General features: G+C 38.7%; 2 pseudogenes across 1 annotated transcript in view; both read right to left on the bottom strand.

Annotated features, from left to right (window-relative positions):
- LOC149170225 (serine/threonine protein phosphatase 2A 59 kDa regulatory subunit B' gamma isoform-like) overlaps positions 1-22,444 on the bottom strand; it is a 64,546-nt pseudogene that overhangs the window by 29,110 nt on the left and 12,992 nt on the right. The gene's annotated exons all lie outside the window — the stretch shown is intronic.
- On the bottom strand, positions 568-3,039 carry LOC149170226 (mRNA-capping enzyme subunit alpha-like; annotated as a pseudogene).

Below are 22,444 nucleotides of genomic sequence, written 5' to 3'. Positions count from 1 at the left end.
GGATCCGCATATATATACCTAAGCAAGTGTCCTTTCGTGACTGGGAATGTCTTTTAGTCATGCCTTTTCACTTAACTAATGACTTCTTAAAATAATCACTACTTGATTACTTGGTATTTATATTATTTATATTTATTTATTTTGTTATGAATTATATTCATAACATAGCCCCTCCCTTCGGAAGCTTTGTCCTCAAAGCTTTAACACTGTGGATTTCTTCACTTATTGCCTGTCACCTCAATGTATATAATCTGGATAATCTAGCAATCCTCTAGTCATGTAGCTCATCAGTAATATTCCCTTGGATTTTATAGTTATTATTTTTTTTCTTTCAACTCTAATTTTTTTATATATATTATATATAACTCTAATAAAAAAAATTATATTTATATAAATTTAATTTTTTTTAATAATTTAATTAATTTAAATATATTAATTAATTAAATTATAATTACATAATATCTATATGATATATAGTTACGAACTATATTATATATAACTATAAAATATATATTATATAATTTTAATTAGACTAACATAATGCTAAGTTATATAGTTTTAATTAATTTAAACGTAATTGCCAAGCTCAAAAGACGACTCCTCTAATCGGTCACGACCGATGACCTTCAATAACACGCCATGATTGCTGACAGGCTCTGACCTCAAACGACGCTTCAGCCTATTCCACAGAAACGACGTCGGGCTTCTGCGAGACGCACAGTGGCTTGGTCTTCCACGTTGTTTGACCGAACGGTCACACCTTTTACCGATTGTTAACATCATGTTGATGGCGAGACTAAATCGGGTCTCTACGGCTAGATCGAGCAGACTTGTCGACTATCCACGGGTCAACATGGCTGTGGGCGACGTAAACAGGTTACGCAAACAAGGCCAATGATCAATGGAAGACGACGGATGGATGATCGTTTGACACAAGAGGATTAACCACAACGAACGCCTGACTGTTTTACCTTGAATGAGATACATCGAGATGACCATTGACGGATTCTTGACAGCTATCCGAATAAGGGAGCATGGGCATGCCTGTTCAATTTTTTCGTGGATGTACGTCAAGATATTCATATCGATACTGAAAGCTACCCACGTTTCTTGAAACTCTATGCTACATCCTAAGAGTTGGTTGAGGTGAAAGAGGGCTATACGCAAAGCTTCACAAGCGTCCTCCACAATGCCAATGCGATCCTCGCTCTTGAAAATGCCCACGGCATAAATCACAATTTGAACAAATCCTTCCACCAGTTTTTTCTTGGAAAGGTATGCCAGGATGGAAAATAGCTCGTCGAGTTCCAGGCTTTGCGCCATGAACAAGAGGAGGCCAAGGACTATAGGTTGCAATCCTTCGTCCCCCATATTTAAAATCCTAAGTAAAAATCCTATAAATTTTGCACAGTGAATCGGAGTGTCAAGCTTCAACTAGTATCGTTCTAGATGTAGACAAACAACAGAGTTATCGTTGTTGATAGCCTCATCAACAGCAAGGTGATTGAACCTTCTTCCACTCAGAAATACCTAAATTTTTTATTAAATTTTGCATAATCTTTCTACTTATACCTTCACACAAAAAATAGTTAGAACCATATCCACTTAAAACTGAAGCAAAATTTACCACCTTTTCCATCATCAATAAGAATAGTTCTAAAGGAACATCAGTTTGTTTGAGCAGCAATTCCACTGCTTTATCATGCTTTATGCGTGCCATTTCTTGTTTTCTTCGATCAACATACAATGGTAGACGTATAATACCTACAATTTCCTCTAATATAATATCTTGATTATGTTTTCTTCTATGCTTCTCATCACCTTTAAATGTGTATTCCATCCATTTGGAGTAGGCTTGTCTGGCCTAACACGCATATACTACCATGTGCCTTTATCTACATTCCAAGAACACTCTATAATTTTCCCAGAAAAGCTTGATGGGTCTTCATCATCTAGAAAATTGACACGAGCTCCTTCCAGCGTTCGTTTCCTTCCCTTGTCAAAAAAATACATCAATTGTTGATAAAAATACATCGATTGTTGATTCTCATCTCCTACCTCAAAAAGGAAATCCACTGAATTCATGTGAGCATATTTCCATTTAAGAAGCCCATCATGTGTGCGAGGAACATATGGATCGTCCCAACCCTGAAATATAAGGCCATTTGCTTGATGTGAGAGCCTTGGGATGAAATCCTTTAGTACTTTACCAACTGCTGAAAGCATCCAAAAATCTTTTCTTCTGACCTGAAATGCTTCCATGTCATAACAATATAGTGCATTCGTTTTAATGTCATGAGTCTAAGGTTCAATTATTTCCTTCTCTATTAGTTTCCACCTCTCGTGAAAAGGTAGCTTTATCTGAGATTGTTGATTAAGCATCATCAAATCATACGCCAAATATCATCTATTTTGCTCGTGCGTTTCAGGTATAGTATCCATTATCATTTCGCCATCCAGTAAGGTAAGGTGATGAGATTCAAAAGAACCCTGTGGCACACCCCTTTTAGGGAAACAGAGTTGAACCCTACAAATGTTGATCTTCCTATCAATCAAATAACATCCATCACGTGTGATAAGCATCATATATCAAGTTCCATCAGCTTTCCATGTGGCATAATAATATTGTTGCCTCAAGAGTTGTAGGTGTGCTTTGTCCCATGAAATTGGCTGAGATCCTGGAAAATGAGAATTTCCATGGGACTCTACTCCAAGCACCATACAACAAATCTTCTACATATCTATTGTTGAACGAGTTACATGGTGATCATCACCTTGATCACTTAGTTCTCTAACTGGCTCAGTATCTACATTATAATCTTCTTGATCTATATCAATTTCATCGAAATCATTATCTAGATCATTTTCCTTATTATCGATTTCCTTTCAACATTCTTTAACTTCTGCAAATGATTTTTCTAAACGCTGAAATGCTTCTTGAATTTTACTAAATTGCTCAACGCATTTAGGACGTGAACTTAATGGCACATTGTGTGGCGAACAACGTTCAAAGACCCACATGATTCTATTGTGCGCCATGGCTTTGATACCACTAAAGCATAAAAATTGATAGCTTCTTGACTTAATGTAAAAATACACGAGGTATTTAATAATAATAATGTATTATATATATAAATGTATAAGTGATGAATGTTACAATGAGGACCCGCATTTATATACCTAAGCAAGTGTCCTTTCATGACCAGGAATGTCTTTTAGACATGCCTTTCCACTTAAATAATGACTTCCTAACATAATCACTACTTGATTACGTAGTATTTATATTATTTATATTTATTTATTTTGTTATGAATTATATTCATAACAGTCATTTGGCCTCCTCAGCATTGATCTGAAATATATCTTTTGGGGCACTTGTATACCAAAGTCTGAGGAAAATTTCTGGCCCTGTGGTAGGGCAAATTCTGAGCACAATCAAGGCTAATTCGGGTGACAAACCTGTGATGTTTTGAGAACCCTTCTTTGACGCGTACCTGAGGCTTCTTGTGGAGAGGTTTCAGCCTTGTGGTAGGGAAAATTCTGAGCATAAATGAGGTCTATTTGAAGCCTTCTCAACCTCCTTCATGAGCTAATTATGCCTCAATCAAAAGCATATCCTCTGATGTTATAAGTGGCAAAATTGTGATGTTATCTTGAGATATTTTTGGATTCATCCAAGTGCACATTCATACATAGACCTAAGGCTATTTTGTGGAGGTTTTTGGCCCTACTCGTCTACCTTGACTCGGACTAATTGAAGCCAAATTGTTGCGGACTGCTGGAAGGTTTAACTAAGCATGAACAATAAAATTTGAGCCCTCATCCGAGATCCTCTAAAGCATGATCTCATTCATGACCTAATTATAGTAAGCAATAGTGACATTCTTTAGACATTAAGTGGCAAGCTAGACTCAACACATTGGTGAGACTCAGAGTGTTGAACTTTTAACAATTGGCTTGATCTATTTTCTCACAATTATTTATACCCAAAAAAAAAATTTAACCCAAATTCAAATCTGAAACTGTGAAAATAAACACATTTGTTTTCTCAACTTTTAAAGAGTAAATTTGCGAAGGAAAAATAAGTAGGAAATAACCACAGGACAACATAAATTCAGCCCAATAAATCTCCCTTCACTTTATATTGAAATCTAGAAAATTTAGCGCCTACACCCATAGAGAAATTACACAAAAAATACAATAATTAAAACCTAGCACAAGCCCTGGGATTTTCAGCCCAAGGAAGAATTTGATCCCCTTGAAAATGGTTGCTTTGGAAGATAATTCAGACTTGGAAATTTCTCAACCTCCACCTATATGGTTACGCCCTAGGAAAATTTTGGCTCCCTTCCTAATGCTGTACTAGCTAGAAATCTCGGCCTACTCTAAAAAACTCAACCTCTCTCATCTAAATCTCGGCCTCTCCTCAAATTCTCCTTCCAAAAATATGCTGCACGCTTTTCCTCTTTCTCCTTAGTCACTCAAGCCTCTCACTCATGAGAAAATCACTTCCTCAACAATCTAAAAATATACCTCTTCATCCACTCCCTTAGGTTTTCTTTATAATTTCAAATTGCTCGAAATCCCTAACCCTCAATCTCCAAAGTGATAGATGGCTTGGATTAAATCCTAACCCAATTAGATCAATGGTTATGATTAGATCTAAGTCACCTAAATAATTAATTATTTATCCTTCGAAATTTGCTCAAATAACCAATATTAATTGATTAAATTAATTAATGTTCTTTTCCCAAGTTAAGAAAAAAATCATATTAGTTTCTTTGCTTGAACAACCACCTGAAGAAGACTTCTTCTCCTACATGATAGACATAAACCTATGCAAAAGACCTTCCAAAGCTACAAATCAACATAGACAACATTCCAAAAACCCTATAGAGTTGAGGTTCCCATCAACTAGCAAAGAGTCTGGTTGGGGAAGAGAAATCACTTATTTGTATGAAATGTTGAGGGTTAAGTCTGCAATTAATAAACATGAGCCAATTTCGAGCAAGGGCAAGGGTTTGGAGCCCTATGTTAGGTTGAATAGACAAGAGATGATGAGGTTGACAACAAGAGAAGGGAAAAACAAACAAGATCTAAGGTTTTAGGCCACAAGTAGAAGAAAAAGTATATAAGATTGAGGAAGGAGTAAAAATTGTGTTCGGAGAGGATGTGGGCGTGGATAAGATTAAAACGCTAATGAATTTGACCTAAACTAGATGGTTAGTGGAGAAACAAGTGAAGAAAGACTCATTACCAATGTAACTAAAAAGAGACTAGAAGAAAATCCTAGCGTATGTGCCCATGCTCCATATGATGCTTCAAGGATGGTTACCTTTGAATTCAAGTGTACAAGCAACGTGGAGAAAATTCTAAATAAAAATTAGTTCTAAGGGTATCTATTGTTATTCCAAAAGAGTTGGAAGCCTTGTTTTGACCCACAAAAGAAGCATTCTATAGGTAGTATGTTTGGATAATTATGCTCAACTTACCGATGGAGATTTTGAGTAAAGACGGCATCAAAGTCAAGAAAAGGTTTAGGTAATTGTATTGACTTTGAAGCAAACTTCCAAACCATAGTGGACAAGAAGACAATTAAAATTTTACTAGAAATGAACCTTTAGAAGGGCTTGGGAGAGGAAATCGAAATCATTTAGAGGAAATAGAATTGGATCACTAGAAATTACCTTTTAGATGTCTAAGATTTTATGGAATATGACATGTCTGGAAAAAATGCACAAACAATGATAAGGGATGGGTCTGGAGGAAGAAAGAATATGCCTCCCACAAAGAAATAAGACCACTAAGGAAATCCAAAGTAGTAGAGGGTATTTGGATACCATGGTAGTTGAAGAGGCACCGACAAATCAAGTGAGGATTGTTATGAACATGAATATAGAATAATACAAATAACAATATTTTTTTTTAACCACAGTGAACCAGTAACTTGTTGGAGTAATCTAAGCGAGATCTAAGATCAAATCTAGCGGTTGCCACTATAACACCAAGAGTATATCCAATAGCTCGCAAGCCAAATATACCAGGAATTTATGACTTAGTAAGAGTCGAGAGTCCATGAGGGTGGGAGAGCCTACTACTTGAGCCTTACCACAACGGGTCAAAGATGTCACCCCATGGGATTTGAAACCGGATAGAAGGGATAACATCCCAATGTGCCAACCACACGGTCGTCCCACAAGGAGACAATATAAATAACGATATTTTCTTTTTTACCATAGTGAATCAGTAACTCGATGGAGTAATATGGGCGAGGCCTAAGATCAAACCTAGCAACTACCACTATAACATCAAGAGTATATGCAACAGCTCGTAAGCCAAATATACCAATCAAGTTTAATTGGGAGCAGGAGCAAGAGCGACATTTTCAGAAGCTCTTGATCCAGGAGCGAATCAGGGAGTGAACTTTTATATATATAATATATATATATATCTTGATGCATATATGTCAACAAAAGCATGTAGAATGATGAATTAGATATAAAAATATAGATTGAACCATATAAAATCAATCATCTAGAAGTGATAATCTTCATCAACGACATCCACAAGTTAGTAACATACAACATATTGGGTCTCATGATTCATCAATCTTAAAGTTTCAAGCTTTCAAAATTCAATATATAGCATTTATCATCATTGGTCACCAAAGTTGTACTTGTAAGCTAAGTGTAACCATTACAACAAAGAATATCTAATATGAAATGAAATGTTATAAAATGAAATGAAATGAAATGAACCAACTTTCAACTTTCACGAAGCATCATATTCATAATTCAATGATTCATTACCAATGAGTTATAATTGCCAACTTCAAACTTAAATTGTCATATATTGTTTACAAAAAATATCATAATAAATATGAAAGAGTCAACAGTTATAAAAACTACTGGAAACTAGAAAAGACAAGTAAATCTATTACCTACAGCTTCCTCTTGTTGCCATGAGAAATGTCTAATTTATGTTCAGGTCGTGGTGGTCTTCTAGGAGTCTCCTCCTGCATAGTCGCACGACTAGAACCAGAAGGCACAGGCCCTCCACATGAGGATGTAGATGGAGGCGGCGGCAGCAAAGGAACAATAGTTGGAACTCGAGCACTGGCACTGCTACTCGATGGTCGGGGTGGCATGGTTGTTGTTGCTTCATCATCATCTCTCAAAAGTTTTTCTTCCAATTCTTCTAGATGTATAGTGCCATCCTCCAAATTATCGTCCTCTAGGTTGTTGTCCCAAATTTTATATGTTGGATCCTCATAAGCCCGATCACAATAATGACTCAACAACCTCAAGTTGTAGTGCACATAAACAAAGTTTTCTGCCCGGTTTTCATTGAGTTTGTTTCTTCTCACATTATGTATGAAGTCATAGGTGCTTCAACACCTCTCTGCAGAAGAAGTATTTACAACCTGTGAGAGAACTTTTTTTGCCAATTTTAGCAAAAGTCCCATGCCGCCATATGCTTCCCTCCATGTGAGAGAATCAAATTTGTCTTTATCTTCCATTGCATGCAAAGAACCAAACAAACCAGTACAACTAAAGTATCTACGTAATTCAAAGACACAAATTAGCACACTCCTCCTTGTCAGGGACCAACTTGTCTAATGCTTCCATATATCCTTTAGATACCTCTGGATCTATATGGGGTTTGATCCTAACCCCACCCCCAGGTGCAGGTTGGCCCAACCAAGATGGAGAGTAGTATTTTGGCATAAGGATATACGCCAAGGCATGTAGTGGAACATTAAGTTTATTCCACCATGCACACACACAATTGTGAATCATTGTATACAAGTTGGGATCATTTTCCTGAACAATATCTTTTATTTGCCCCAACATGTTATCCATCTGCTCATACACCTCCCCAATCACTAGTTTATCTGTATCTGCAAAACGAATCATGCTATAAATGGGCTTGGTGAATTGCAATACTTCCCTCACACGTGCCCAAAACAAACCTTCAAGAGCGATCTCACATGTTTAAAACATTGCTTGTCTATTGCATTTGGAGCCCTGTCCTTTAATACCTGCCAGTGTTGACTTGATACCATGCTAGCCAATGACTCTCTTACCTTCAAAAGGCGCCTGAAGGTGAGGTAATAGCTAGCAAATCTAGTCTTCGCAATCTTCAACAGCTCCAATCTTGAGTGACTGCGGAAAAGCCCATGGGTATTGCTATGATTAATAAATTTTATCATTTTTTTTGCCTCTCTTGTACAAATCACCAATCCATTTGAATTGATGGTTTTTGTTCTTAATAATATCACACATCAAAAGGTTCCAAAATATGTTGGGGTATCTATCCTTGTAATTTCTCCAGTTGCCATACAATTCGCAACAGTATTAGTGATGACTTGGATGACATTGTATGGCCCAATATGTTCAATTGTTTCAAGTAATGGTTCTGCAATATTGATGGCGGTCTTGAACTTGTCTGAGTAATCATATTCTGGAAGGAAGATGGCACCACTAACAGACACAGCAACAACACTTATCAATGGCTTGCCTTTACATTTGTCCATCCATCAAATACAATGGTCACCCCATGGTCATTCCAAGAATTTGTCATTTTACTTAAATAATTGTTATTTTTGCATCTTCATGATCAAGTCCAACGGTTCTAGCCTTGTCATAACCTAGGGCTGTTGTATCCTTTGGGGGCATCATTTATGGCATAAACCATTTCATGCCAATAAGGTGAGCGAAGAACGTTGAATGGTATCCCACATGCATAGAGAAACCGGTAAATTTTTTGAATCCACATCATTCCTACACCCTTCGTCAAGGAAATATGATATGGTTCTATGCCTTAAAGAGATGTTTGTTCCTACGCCTCCATATCCACTCACATGGGAGGATGTTGATGGAGTTCTTTGTGCATGTGATTATGAGCTATGTTCAAAGAAACCCTTTGATTTTTTAGACCTGTATTGGTCTTCCTCCTCTTCCCTTATGTATTTGGCTCTTTGTGTTGCTGACACACTTACACAAGCTTTGATTCCTATTTGTTTATCTCCATCCCATGGCCTTTTCCCACAGAGGTGCCTTCTGGCACGGGTGTATGAACCTGTGTAAGTGTTTTTGCAATGGGGGCATGTAAATTTAGTGGTTCCACCCCCTTTCCCAGCTTTAGGCCTAGAAACATATTTCCACAATGGGGGTTGGTCTTGTTTAGTTTTTGTACCCTCATCATCTCCACTCTCTGCCCCCTTACCAAGGTATTCCTCTCCAAGGTTTTCATCAAATCCACTATAACCCACTTCTTCATCCTCTTCATCATGATCAACCCTCCTCCTTCTACTCTCCAACACCATAATAACAAAAAAAGGAACCAACAACAAGAGAATGCCAAGCCATATAGTCATGATGTTTGAAGTTTTGAGTCTGCAAAAAAATGGAGGAATGGGAATGGGAAATAGAGAAGAGAACATTTTTATTTAGCAATGAACATATAAAAAACAAAAATGCTAGATTAGAGTGTAGATCCTACCTCTTTGGCCTTCAATCCCAAGCTCCAATCTCCCTTGCAAGCTCCTCAAGCTCCTTCAATCTCCCTCCTCAACTCAAGCTCCAAGCTCCTCTCTCTTGCTCTCTCCAAGATCCAAACTCTCTCTTGCTCTCTCCAAGATCCAAACTCTCTCTTGCTCTCTCCAACAAAGACAAATGGTAAATAATGGGAGGAGAGAGGGCCTTTTAACCTTTTCCCCCCTTTACTTCCCTCCCTTTCCTCCTCGTTCATCGGTCGACCCTCCCCTTGCACTGCACAGCGTTTTCACTAACAGAGGTGAAAAATTAAAACAGGAAGTGGTCAGGAGCGATCGCTCCCCGACCGCTTCCTCTTTTAATTTTTTGCTCCTGAAGCGAAAGGGAGCGGTCAAGGAGCGATCGCTCCCTAAATTGCTCCCTAAAAACCAGGGAGCAGAAATTATTTTAAGAGAGCGCGCTCCCGAAATTCGGGAGCGATTTCTCGAGGTCGCTCCCTATCCGCTCCCACAACCCTAATACCAATAACAATAGTAATAATTAATATAACAATAATTAATAATTATGAAAGGGCATGTCTCAAAAGATGTGACCCCATACAAAAGGGCACTTCCACCTAATATTTATACAAGACCCATTATTGTATTTAAAAATTCTATATTTAAAGGTCATATATATTTATATATTTAAGGAGTACCCAAAAAAGGAGGTTACAAAGGCCATCATTAAAAAGATAAGAAAGTGTATTTTTAATAAAGTTTAAAAAGGGTAGTTTTGAAAGATAGATTAATTGAATTTCCCTAAGCTATAAAGATAAAGGTACTTTAAGAAGTTAAAAAAAAGGGGGAGGATTATTTAGCAAACGTATATTCCTTGATGTTAATAAAAGATGTTGTGGTTAAAAAAGTTCGAAAGTATTTAACTATTTAAGACCTAGAATGGATTATAATTGAAAAATAAAGGAAGGAAGATTTTCCTATAAAGGTTTTCCAATCGTATATTGCAGATTATTTACATTAAAAGGGAGGACTCAAGGAAAAGAGTTTAATATTATTATCGGCACGAGCAGTAAGGAAAAGTACATCAATATTAAATTGGCAAATTGTTAAAATTGGCAACTAGGGCCAAACTCCATGTGGATCACCTTATTTATGGATTCTGATATTTTTCCTAGATTCCTCTCATCGAGAGGTGTAGGATTGATCTAAAGATCATCCGATTCCGATAAGTATTTATGGAGATACGATTTTATTTTGATTATGGACAAATTGTCAAGGTCGGACAACAAACTTATGTAGGCTCAGAAGCCCAACAGTCATGTCTATTCAACCTCAACGTTTGCTCTTACGAATTTCTCTTAAAATCTCCTCGACAAATTTCTCCTCTTCCTCCTCAGTCAAGTCGAACCTCTCTCTTCATAAAATCTCTTACTCAAGCACTAAACAATAATAATAATGTGTCTTCAACCCCGATCGGGGTGCGAGCCGATGGTTGGGAAATCAAATAGTGGTTAGTGCAGGGTACCTCTGAGTACTGTACCACCGCCACCCACACGCTCGAGGCGATGAGTGCAGTGGCCCTTTGCATGATTGCATGCAAAGAAGGTGGGAAAGGTGGCAGCAAGAGTTATGGCGGCGAAGGCATAAACAGGAGAGTTGGTAAACAGTTAGGTGTTGTAGTTGAGCTTGATCGCGGACGGGGAGGCTGGTGCTCCAGACGGGTTTTGCGACGCCATCCTTGGCTCCAAGCATTTCAACCGCCTACAACAATTCACCTGTATGTACTCTGGTATCTCTCATCCCTCGCAATGTTGACCTGTTTTGGTTTTTGTTGGAGGGAGCAGGGGAGAATTATGGGTGAAAATTGTGAAGTTGAGAAGCGATGGGGGAATTGGGGGTGGCGACTGGTAGTTTTTGCTTGGTCCTACGTCTGTATTCCGCATCCGCTAGGTATTGTTTCAATTTCCCTTTGTTTTGGAATTTTGTTGTCTCGCATGGGGACCTTGAGAATGGTGGGCAGAGGGTCGTGCGAGGATGCCTCTAGGGGTCTTGCGGGTATAGGTAGAGAAACAGGTTCGGAGGGGCGAGTGTTTCATTCCAAATGCAGTTTAGGAGCAGTTCCATGCTATAGATACAAGTGCAGCAGCTTGGAGGTAGATAGCCACCACCGCAGAGAGGGAAATGTTGGGAACTATGGGTGGGAAGTCTAGCAAGGAAATAATAATGGTTATAACAGGCAGATAGGTGATGGCGGCGTCATTTGGCTCAGAGATGAGGGAAAGACTGGGTTGGGTTATTTGCTTGCGTCCTGGGAAGAGGGGAAAGGGTATGTATACCATGGCTGGTCGAATGAAGGCACGCGGCAACACTCACCAACTAGTAATTAGGGAGTGGCAGCTACCTGCCTAAGGCCGAGAGAAGGTGGGTGTGGCGACGAGGTATCACCGAGGATGGCAGTAGGTCGGCCCCCCTGGGGAATGGACCTACGACCATGAAGGCTCTGGCAATGATATCGATGGGGAAGGGGAGGAACAAGGCGGGGTGGTCATTTGTAATAATACAACTCGGGAGCGAGAATAATGTTATACATTGTTTAATTGCTTTTGGTTAATGAATTGTTACAATGAATAGGACTAGGGCATCGCCGCCTTGGCTCGTCCTATGAAAAGTCGTGGTCATGGTAGACGTCCCCAAGCGCCCAGAAAGGAAACAGAACCGAGCACATCCGAGGCACGCAAGGGAAGAAAATCTATGGAAAGGCTTATCAGCGAGGCAACAGAGGCATACAGTGAGGGCACAGATGAAGGTATTCGTAAAATTCTAGAGGAATGGGAAGAGGAAGTCAAGCAGGACAGTGCGAGGGATGAGGAAATGGAGGATTGGAGGACCCTAGTCCCGGATCCTAGCAACACTAGAGGCAAGATCACCCAATTTAAACAGACCTTATACCTTTATTGGCTAATGAAAAGCCTGCTGGGACAAGGCTATGGAGTAGATTTCGGTGGGCATGGTTGTCACTGTCCAAGGCATGCCAAATTATAAACAGGAATTTCAGAAATTGCAGTTTCAACTTCACAAGCAAGATATCAGGCTTGGCAAAATTGAGAGGCACATCCCATGTATCTTGGAATTGTCAGAGATGCTTGGGTCGAACGCCAAAGACCCTGTGCCAGTGGAATCGGCCTCCGCAGAACAAAATGATTAGATAATTTCCCTTGTTAAGTTTTGTTTTATATGCGGATAGCTTTTACATTTCCTTATGCAAGAATATGTATAGGTAGATATCTAGAGTATGGACATGAAACAGAAACTTATATAGCTTGGATAGAATATATTTTGTTACTGGATGGCATACAATGCAGATAGGTGGCCAACAGACTTTGTTTCCCACTGGGCAAGTTGAGGCCACCTAGCCAATCTATGTGGTGTAAATTTGCTTTATAAATGAATGAAAAAAGAGGATCTACCAAGCTTAACAAAAAAAAAATAATGTGTCTTCACCTCTTCCCTAGGTTGATTTAATAATTTCATTAGGCCAAATCTCTAGCCCTAATCTCCTAAGTTATCAATGGTTAGGATTAAATCGTAAGATCACTTGAGATCAACAGTTGAGATTATATCATCTAAGTCACTTAAATAAAGTAACTTACTTATCATTAGACTTAGGCCTAATAGTTCTCAATAATTAATTATTAAACTTTCCCCATGCTAAGGCACAAAGCACCCAAAGAGGCAAATAAAAGTCTTCCCCATGCTAAGGCACAAAGCTAGAAGAAGACCAATCGTAGCTACAAAAATCAACAAAAAAAGGAAGACTAGTTTTTTCCCTCTTAGTCAAATCTCTAACAAAAGTGATAGGAATAAACAAGTGAGTAAAGGACTCTCTCCTTCCTCTATACATGAGAGGTAAGGGAGGCCAACAATATGTATGTGGGCCTAAGCGCTTACAAGCTATCTACAATAACATATCTAGTCTCACACATGTGGAGCACTACACACCATGAGTAGAAGTGTCAAGTTCCAAGATCCACAAGTAAGGATCCAAAAGGAAAGGCGCTCCACAAGGTGTCAACTATTGTAAGCTGAGACTTAAATAAACAAGAAGTGATGCATAGTCCAATCTAAGTATGACCAAGTTGGTCACGCTATAGATTGGAAAAGTGTTGATGTCGCACACTCACAGGACGTCAACATGCCCAAACCTATCGAGTCCTTTAACATCATAAGAAAGTTGACTTTTTAGTTGGCAAGCAAATTCATGACACAATGGGAACTACACAAGAAGTGTTGCACGCAATAAAGTTTTAAAAAAAATGTTGCCTTGGCAACAAAAATAGGGCTTGGCTAAGTCATATGACAAAATTAATTAGCTTTACCTTGGATTGTTGTCAATTCAATTTTGTTTGGGCATTCAAGTTGTAAATTAGATAACGGGTGGCCTTTCATTAGCTTCTTTTACAACACTCATAAATGGCTCACCATCTAAATTTTTATATACTAAAAGGGCATTGAAGCTAGGGTGCCCAATATGCCCTTCCTTATTGTTGCCAATGGCTTGGTCTAAGTGGGATGATCAGTGTATCAAAAAGGGATGGGCCCATAATAGGAATCAGTTCGAAGGGATCATTTACCACAACACATCTTCTATTTGTGGATGGTTTAATGTTGTTTGGTTTGGTAACAGAAAATGAAGCAAAAAATTATAAAGAAATTATAGATATATATTGAAAAGCTACATGATAGAAGTGAGTGCTCACAAGTCGTCCATATTTTTCAATAGTTTGGAGGGTAACTTAGAAAGGAAGTTGTCCCAAATCCTACCTTATTCTCTACTCCCTTTGACAATGGGCTTAAATACCTGGGGATTATCCAAAACTCAATGACCATAAATTTAAATATTGGATCTAGTTATATGATTAAATTGAAGGCACAGTGGAAAATTGGTATTATAGGTGGCTTTCTAGATGAGGTAGGTTGACGTCAGCCAAATCTGTCTTAGAGGGAGGCCTAGTGTACTTGTCTACAACTCACATTCCTAAAGGTATTTCAGAAAAGATGAAAAGAAAATGTTTTAGTTTTCTCTAGAATGGGAAGAGAGAGAAAGAAGGGATACCCTTGCTTAAATGGAGAAAATTGTCTAGACCAAAAGATTGGGGGTGGGGCCTAAAAAATATCCACTTTTGGCAATTACTTGTAGACAAAAGCCTTTGGAGAATGATGCACAATGATGGCCTATAAGGAAAAGTGATGATAGTGAAGTAATTAACTCTCGTGTCCGTAGAGGACTAGCTAAGAAGGGAAGTGAAAACTCATAGTGGAACATCAGTGATTTGGAAGGGATGCTTACACAATTATGTTTATGCTTTCAAAACCACTGAAATGTATTAAATAATTTAAGCATTTATCATTTAGCAGAAGTACTAGATCCTGGGTCTAGCAACATCTAGTATGAAGAAGCCCTAAGGGTTAGCTTAGTTCGTCGAGTTCCCGTTGCTAAGTACCTTGCCAATTGGGAGGTCACGGGGTCAAATCTTCTCAATGCCCTTGGGGTTAGGCCCTGCTTGTTTGGTCGGCGGGTAGATCCCTTCAGGTTGATCTGCCTAGATTTTCCCATGGATGTAGCGGCCACCTAGTGTCCATGAAACACCCCTAAAAAAACATCTAGTATGAAGACTGGAAATTTGTGTTATAGCTTAACCTCCAATTTGAAACACAACGTTATAAGGCTCCAAGATGATGACGATGAATTAGTATGGGCTAAGAACAAAGCTTTTGGGGAATATACAACAAAGTTATGTTATGAAGCTAGGAAGGAGGAAATAGAAGGAAAAAAGAAATGGTGATGGTAATATATGGAAGCTCAACAATCCATTAAAGACAAGGAATTTTTAATGGTTGGCATGGTCAAAGAAAATTCTGACTTGAGGCAACTATAAGAAGAGAGTCTGGCAAGGTAAAGGTAGGTACATACAGTTGGTGATGGATCTACAGATCATCCATCAATAGTGTCCATTTGTACTAGAAGTCTGGAGCAAAGTCTTGAAGTTGGCAAATGGCAAAGAAAATTGGATAGGGGAAACCATTTCAACTTGTTTTGAAAGACAGTACAAGGACAAATCTATCAAAGAACATAGGGCTCTTCCATGTTTTGTGGTATAGGAATTGCGGCTTGCAAGAAATTAGATTACTTTCCAAGGTAAAGAAATTATTGCTAATCGAATATGCAATCAAATTAGATATGCCTATGGAGGGGTATGGCACCCGAATAAAGTGAAGTAGCCAATGGTAAAAAATCTAGTTTTAAACAAATCAGTAGCTTGGGGACTTTTGATGGCACCTGTCAGGGATCACCAGGTTCATGTCGAGTAAGGGGCATTCCCTTCCAGAATGAAAATCAATTCATATTTTTTACAATGCAACTGGCAAGGAACAAATAACACAGTTGAATTACATGCTTTATGGCTACTATTCAAAATTGCTTTAGAAAGAATGATCGCAAAGTTATGGGGGGGCTTCAAACTTATTATAAATTGCATAACCACAAAAGGAATGCAGGTAGCTCACAGAAACAATAACCACCAAACCAATTAATAACAAATGGAAACGACAATTCTTTTAATAATGCACCAATGAATTATAATTGCTCTGCGGCCCTCTCGTGCTCTATAGAAACCCTAGCTTGATTAGCTCGATTTGCGATGGCATCCCCAGAGGATCTCCTCTCCCTCCTCCCCCTAATGAGGCCACAGAATTTCAAGCTTTAGTGGTCGCTCTTTCGAAAAGCCCACAAGTAAAGAGGCGTAATTGAAGTTCGTCAAGAAATTTGATGTCGTTCCCTTGGTGGCTCTTCCATCAAGTGTGCGAAGAACAATGTTGGCCTTTTCTGATCATGCTCTTGTGGGAAAGTACATGGGGATGTGGCCATCCCCTCATTCAATGGATGCATGGATCGATAAAACTTGGAAGTCGACGATGAAGGGCAACATCAAGCTTTATGCATGCAGAAGCAAATTCTTTGCCTTCCTGTTCAAACTCAAGGAAAACAGAGATGTAGTCTTCAGAAATGGTCCCTATTTTAAGTTTTTTCAGATCTAGAAGGTTGTATCTAAATAAGTGGTCTCTAGATTTTAGCCTAGATGAAGACATTCCCAATGCAATCCCTGTTTGGGTTAAACTGCCTCAGCTCCCACTCTCCTATTGGAGTGACCACTGCCTGAGAGCAATTGGAAATGTTGTAGGAAAATATCTAGACAAGGTTGAACCTAAGGGATCTCAATTCTCTTGTGCTAAGATCTACGTGGAGGTAGATCTAGAAGGGTTTGCCTTCGAAAATTAATCTCACATTGGGAGGTTGGACTTATTGTCAGATTCTTGATTACGAGTAGATCCCCTTCAAATGTCGATTTTTCCATGAATATGGTCATTTTGCAAGGGATTGCAAGAAATCCCCCACTAGCAAGGCACCCAATCCACGTGCAGATCAAGGAAATCAATGGCAGACTCAAGCAAGGAAGAAATAGAGGCAAAAGTATGAGGGATAAGAATCAAAATGTTCAAAATAAAAATGGGGCATCATCTTCATCAAACCCATTTAATATTTTGCAAAATCAAACAGAAAATAAGCAGGAAGAACCAAACCCTAACTTGAACAAGGGGACCTTTGGTGACAAAGAAGTAATAGTGGAGCACAAAGATGGGGAAATAAATAAAGCAAAGGAGCTCCCAAATAATGAGAAAAATTCAGATCTCCATAAAACGGAGTCAATTCCTGCAGAGTCCCAACTTGTTCCAACTCCTAACAATGAGACTTCTCCCCACAGGCCCGAGAATGTTGAAGGAGGTCCCTCTTCTATAGGAGTCATGACTCGAAATATGGCACGGTCTCTTAGTCTAAGCGACTGAAGGGAGAAGCCATGAAACGAAAAGCAGCAAAAAAGCAAGGACGACCATACAAGAAGACAGTGTGAGAAAGAAAGGCAGAGCAAAACAAGAAACTGTGTAATCAACCGACAATCATCGAAATCTTAAAGTCAAAAGCTTCTAAAGGAGCGAAAACACCAAAAGAAGGAGGAGGTTCCCACCAAATCCTCCTAGGAAATGATGAAAGTTTTGTCTTGGAATTTAAGGGGTTTGGGAAGCCCTATAAAATCCCTGTCATTCAAGGTTTTGGTGAAGCAGGAGAAGTCGTGGATACTCCTTCTATATGAAACCAAGCTTGAGAAAAATGAAGCCAATAAGGTGGCCAAGCCTTTTTTGAAAGACAGCAATGGAATAACGCAACGTTCAAGAGAAGCTTCAGGGGATTTAGGTATGTTTTGGTCTGAAATCCATTTTAACTTGATTGTGTGAAATCCTAATTCTGGATAGTAGCTCTTCTAGAAAGGAGAGACTCAAGCGAGTGAATCCCTGTCATTAATATATATGCTCTTGTGCAAAATGGTGATAATTTGGAATTTGGGATTCCTTAAATTCTATCAAAGAGAGGGCCTGACATAACAACTACATAATAGGGGGGAGATTTTAACACAATATTGAGATCTACAGAGAAGCAAGGAAGATGCCTTGTTCGACATTCCTTTAGAGAGAGTATGGAAGACTTGATAAGTGAATGGGATTTAGCGGACATCCCCCACAAAGTTTGCAAATTCACTTGGACGAATAGCAAGAGTGGAGACAGTCATATAGCAACTCGTTTAGATAGGTTTCTAATTCACAGTAGTTGGTTGTTGATGGGAATGGAATGTATCTCTTCAATCAAGGCACAAGGAGGATCGGACCATCGACATATTGAAAAAGAAAGACAGATAACAAAGAAAATTTTTGCAATAAATAGACAAGAGGAAGAACTTTAGCGATTAAAATGCTGAAGCTTGTGGCTTCAAACAAGAGATCAAAACACCTCCTTTTTTCATAAGCATGAGGTGGTTCTCCTAAGGAGGTGTCTTATCAAAGCATGAGGTGGTTCTCCTTAGATAGCGTTGTTGGTTAATGGTTGGCCCACCCCTTTTTTTGTTGCATCTAGATTCTAGAGGTTTAAGATAGGGTTCCCCTCTGTCCCCTCTTCTCTACATGATCATGGCTGAAAGTTTAAGCAGGAATTTGGAAAAAGCTCGACAAGAAGATAAGTTGGTGGGGTTGAGGATAGCGCAGAATATTAAGGGGGTGACCCATTCTCATTTTATAGATCATACTCTCCTGCTTGGGGGAGCCTCTAAAATAATAGTAGCTCGCTTCAAAAAGATTTTGAATTCTTATCTGGATCTATCTGGAGGGATGATCAACAAAAAGAAATGTCAATTATATGGGTGGAATAGTTGTCACAGATTTTAGAATTCCTTGTTGCTCTGGAATGGAGGTTGTTTAAATATCTAGGAATACATATCTCATTAGGTGCATCTAACGCAGATGATTGGGAGGATGTCTTGCATAAATTAAGGAAAATAATTCACTCCTAGGGTGTGCAATGGTTAAATGTAATAGAAAAGGCAGTATTAATAAAATCAATATTGTCCTCCCTCCCAGAGTATATGGGTTCAGGATTGCTCGCACCCAAGGTAATTATTCATCAAATCGGTGGTCTCTTGAGAAAGTCCCTTTGGCAAGGAGGGAAGAAAAACAAAAACAGATTTCAACTAGTAAACTGGAACACTATTTGTTTACCCAAAATATTTGGGGGATTAGTGGTCAAAGATCTCGAGCTTATCGAGGAGGCAAGAGCGGGAGGGGTTGTTCTTTGCCTCGATGAAGAAAGAGTGTTGAAATTCGCTTAAGGCCTAGGTGCATCAACAAACAATTAGGTGGAGTAACTATCCTTTATTGGTTTACACCAGAAGGCTAAGACACTTGATAGTTTTCAGGGATTCCAAGATAGTAATCCAACGGGTGATTAAAAGCAGAGAGACAGATGATCTTTTGCTTCCTCCAATCTTGCATCGGATCAAATCATTGGTAGATCAATTTGATAAAATAGATTTTTATCATATCAAAAGGAACCTTAATGTAGAAGTGGACATCAGGGCAAATCAAGCAGTGCAATTAAAGCCTAGAGAATTAAAGGTAGATAATGAGGAGCCAATACATAAGGTAATACCTAAATGTCGCACAAGCAATCAAGAATGATTTTCTTGAGGCGCATTAAGCTTGGAAAATGGGGTCAGATCATAATATTAGTGCGAGACCCTCACGACTTAAGCTCCACATTAATTAAGATTATGGAGTGGCGTCACTGTGACTTGGAGTGTCGTGTCGTTAAGGCCACCTAGAGCGACGACGTGAGATTGAAACAAGCACCAAACAGATGGATTAGAGAGGATTTGATATATGGGGCAGTTCAAATGTGTGAAACCTTAATATTTGCTTCAAAGTATCAGTTTGGCAGTGGTTTACGCTTCGAAAATTGTTGGATCTATGCATTTCACTTAATGGATACGACACAAGTGGCCCTAGTGAATTCTACAAACTTCAATGCAGCAGGTTACTAGAATGCGATCAGGATGGAAGTCTCGACCAGGGTTGCGGGGAGCGACTCCCCCCCCCCCCCCCGCGAACCCACTCCCGGAGCGCGGTCCCTTCGAGAGTGACCCCAGGAGCAAAAATTTCACTCCCTAGCCTTTTTCGCAATTTCTGTTTTGCAGTAACATTCCAAATGCAATTTCTTTTCAAAGAAACAAATAATTTTTTAGTTGGGCAGCCTAATGATCAAACGTATGGCCCTAGTAGTGATATGCGATTCATGGTAATGTTAAATTCCTAAAGTAAAAGTGACATTCTCCTTAATCTTCATTTTCATCCTTTTACTTAAATTTTTAACATTACCATGAAATGACTCGGGATGTTTGAGAGTAGTTCCAACCTCATTAGATTTCATATGGAGAAAGTAGATATTTAGATCTCATTCAAAATCCAACAGACTTATCAGTTTCTCAGGATTTCAGGATTGGGGGGATTGCAATGTTTCCATTGGATTTTGTCATGTATTAGGGTATGGAACTTGTATTTAATCAAGAGAACCAATCCCTTTATGTACCTTGATGTTAGTGACATTGGTTGTCGAACTCCTCTATCACGACCCTACTAAAAATGTACCCATCACTCAAACAAAATCTTGACTTGACATGCTATGTTTTTTCTATCTTATGTTAATGCTTAAAGGGTGATATTAATGACAAAGATCCTAATTTTCCAACAAGACAAAAATCAGACATTTCTCGTGGCAACAAGAGGCCCAAGCATTAGTAATAGATACTAGATTTACTTGTCTTTTCTAGTTTCTAGTAGTTTTTATAGTTGTTGACTCTTTCATATTTATTATGATATTTTTTGTAAACAATATATAACAATTTAAGTTTGAAGTTTGAAGTTCAATTATAACTCATTGGTAATGAATTATGAATATGATGTTTCATGAAAGTTGAAAGTTGTTTCATTTCATTTCATTTTATAACATTTCATTTCATGTTAGATATTCTTTCTTGTAATGGTTACACTTAGCTTACAAGTACAATTTTTGTGATAAATGATGATAAATGTTATATATTGAATTTTGAAAGCTTGAAACTTTAAGATTGATGAATCATGAGACTCAATATGTTATATGTTACTAACTTGCGGACGTGGTTGATGAAGATTATAACTTCTAGATGATTGATGTTACATGGTTCAATCTATGTTTTTACGCTTTTTATATCTAATTCATCATTCTACATGCTTTTGTTGACATATATGCATCAAAATATAAAAAACATATATATTATATAAAAATTCGCTCCCGAACCGGGAGCTTCTGAAAATGTTGCTCCTGCTCCCTCTCCCCGTTTTCGCTCCTACTCCCAAGTAACCTTGGTCTCAACAGTATATATAGAGTGCTTGGGAGCGCATGAAAGTAGTGAGAAGGCCACATAATTCCTCATTGCACTAAGTCGACAATTTTGGGGTATCTTGATAGATATGGAACGCAATGCAAGAGAAGCAAATGAGGAGCTCGGCGTTTTCATGGCCAAGATGGCAGGGGCAGTAGAATGTATAATCGCCCTAACCTCGCGCAATGCGGAGATGTTCATGGCTGAATCCAGGGCATCTAATGAGTTGCTCTCTCATTGGCTAGGTTTATTGGAATTAAAATTGGACCGCCTACAATTGGCATCTGAAATGCTAGAGTTTTGGGTCAATAATTTAGGGAGAGCAGTTGAAGAGAACGGCATAGCGCGCAACCTAGTAAATGAAGGCAACTAGGAGCAGGTTGTGAATGAGGATAGCGTCAGTGCTGACATCCCTAGAGAGAGCCACAAGCATCTCAACAAGGGAGTAATCGGAGTCCAAGCCGCTCCTTCTATGGAGGATCAATAATTTTTAAAAATCTCAATCCTTTGTTATGTTATATCGATATGTAGTGTTCAATGGTGTTTTTTGGAAAGTATATGGATGTAATGTTCTCAGTATAGTATTATGTAGTTCAGGAGAAATCCAAGATGTAATGTGGCAAGAATTTTGAACAATAGCTGAAAAGTTTATGGCACATGCTGTAAAAGGTTTTGGCCTTCAAACCAGTTTATTATAATGCCAAAAATACCCGCTCCTTTAAGAAACAAAGATCCCAAGATTATGAACTTAGCTCAGGGTGCCAAAATAGTGTGGCATCTTCTTTGACTCAAAAGAATGGTGGAAAACAGCCTTTATCCGTAAATACTTCCATAAGAATAGGCTTCTTAGACAAGAAAGAGAAATTTGGCCAGACCAGGGATCTAAAATATGGAAGTTATGTAAAACGGTGACCCCTATTATCATTGATAAATTGGGATGATAAGCAGGAAAAGGAGTGCACATTAATTTATGGAAGGATCGAATCCCATCAACAGTTCTAGTCGATGAGAATGTTGGAGTTAAGGAATTGGCCAATTGAATGGAAGCAATGGGACGTGTTAAGATCGTTGACATTTCGCAGTGGGATGA

Source organism: Pinus tabuliformis, chromosome 4_2, assembly GCF_031772625.1.
Source record: "Pinus tabuliformis cultivar Carrire ecotype Pingquan chromosome 4_2, CPIR1, whole genome shotgun sequence".
Lineage (NCBI taxonomy): Eukaryota > Viridiplantae > Streptophyta > Pinopsida > Pinales > Pinaceae > Pinus > Pinus tabuliformis.
This window is presented reverse-complemented; position numbering and strand designations above follow the sequence as displayed.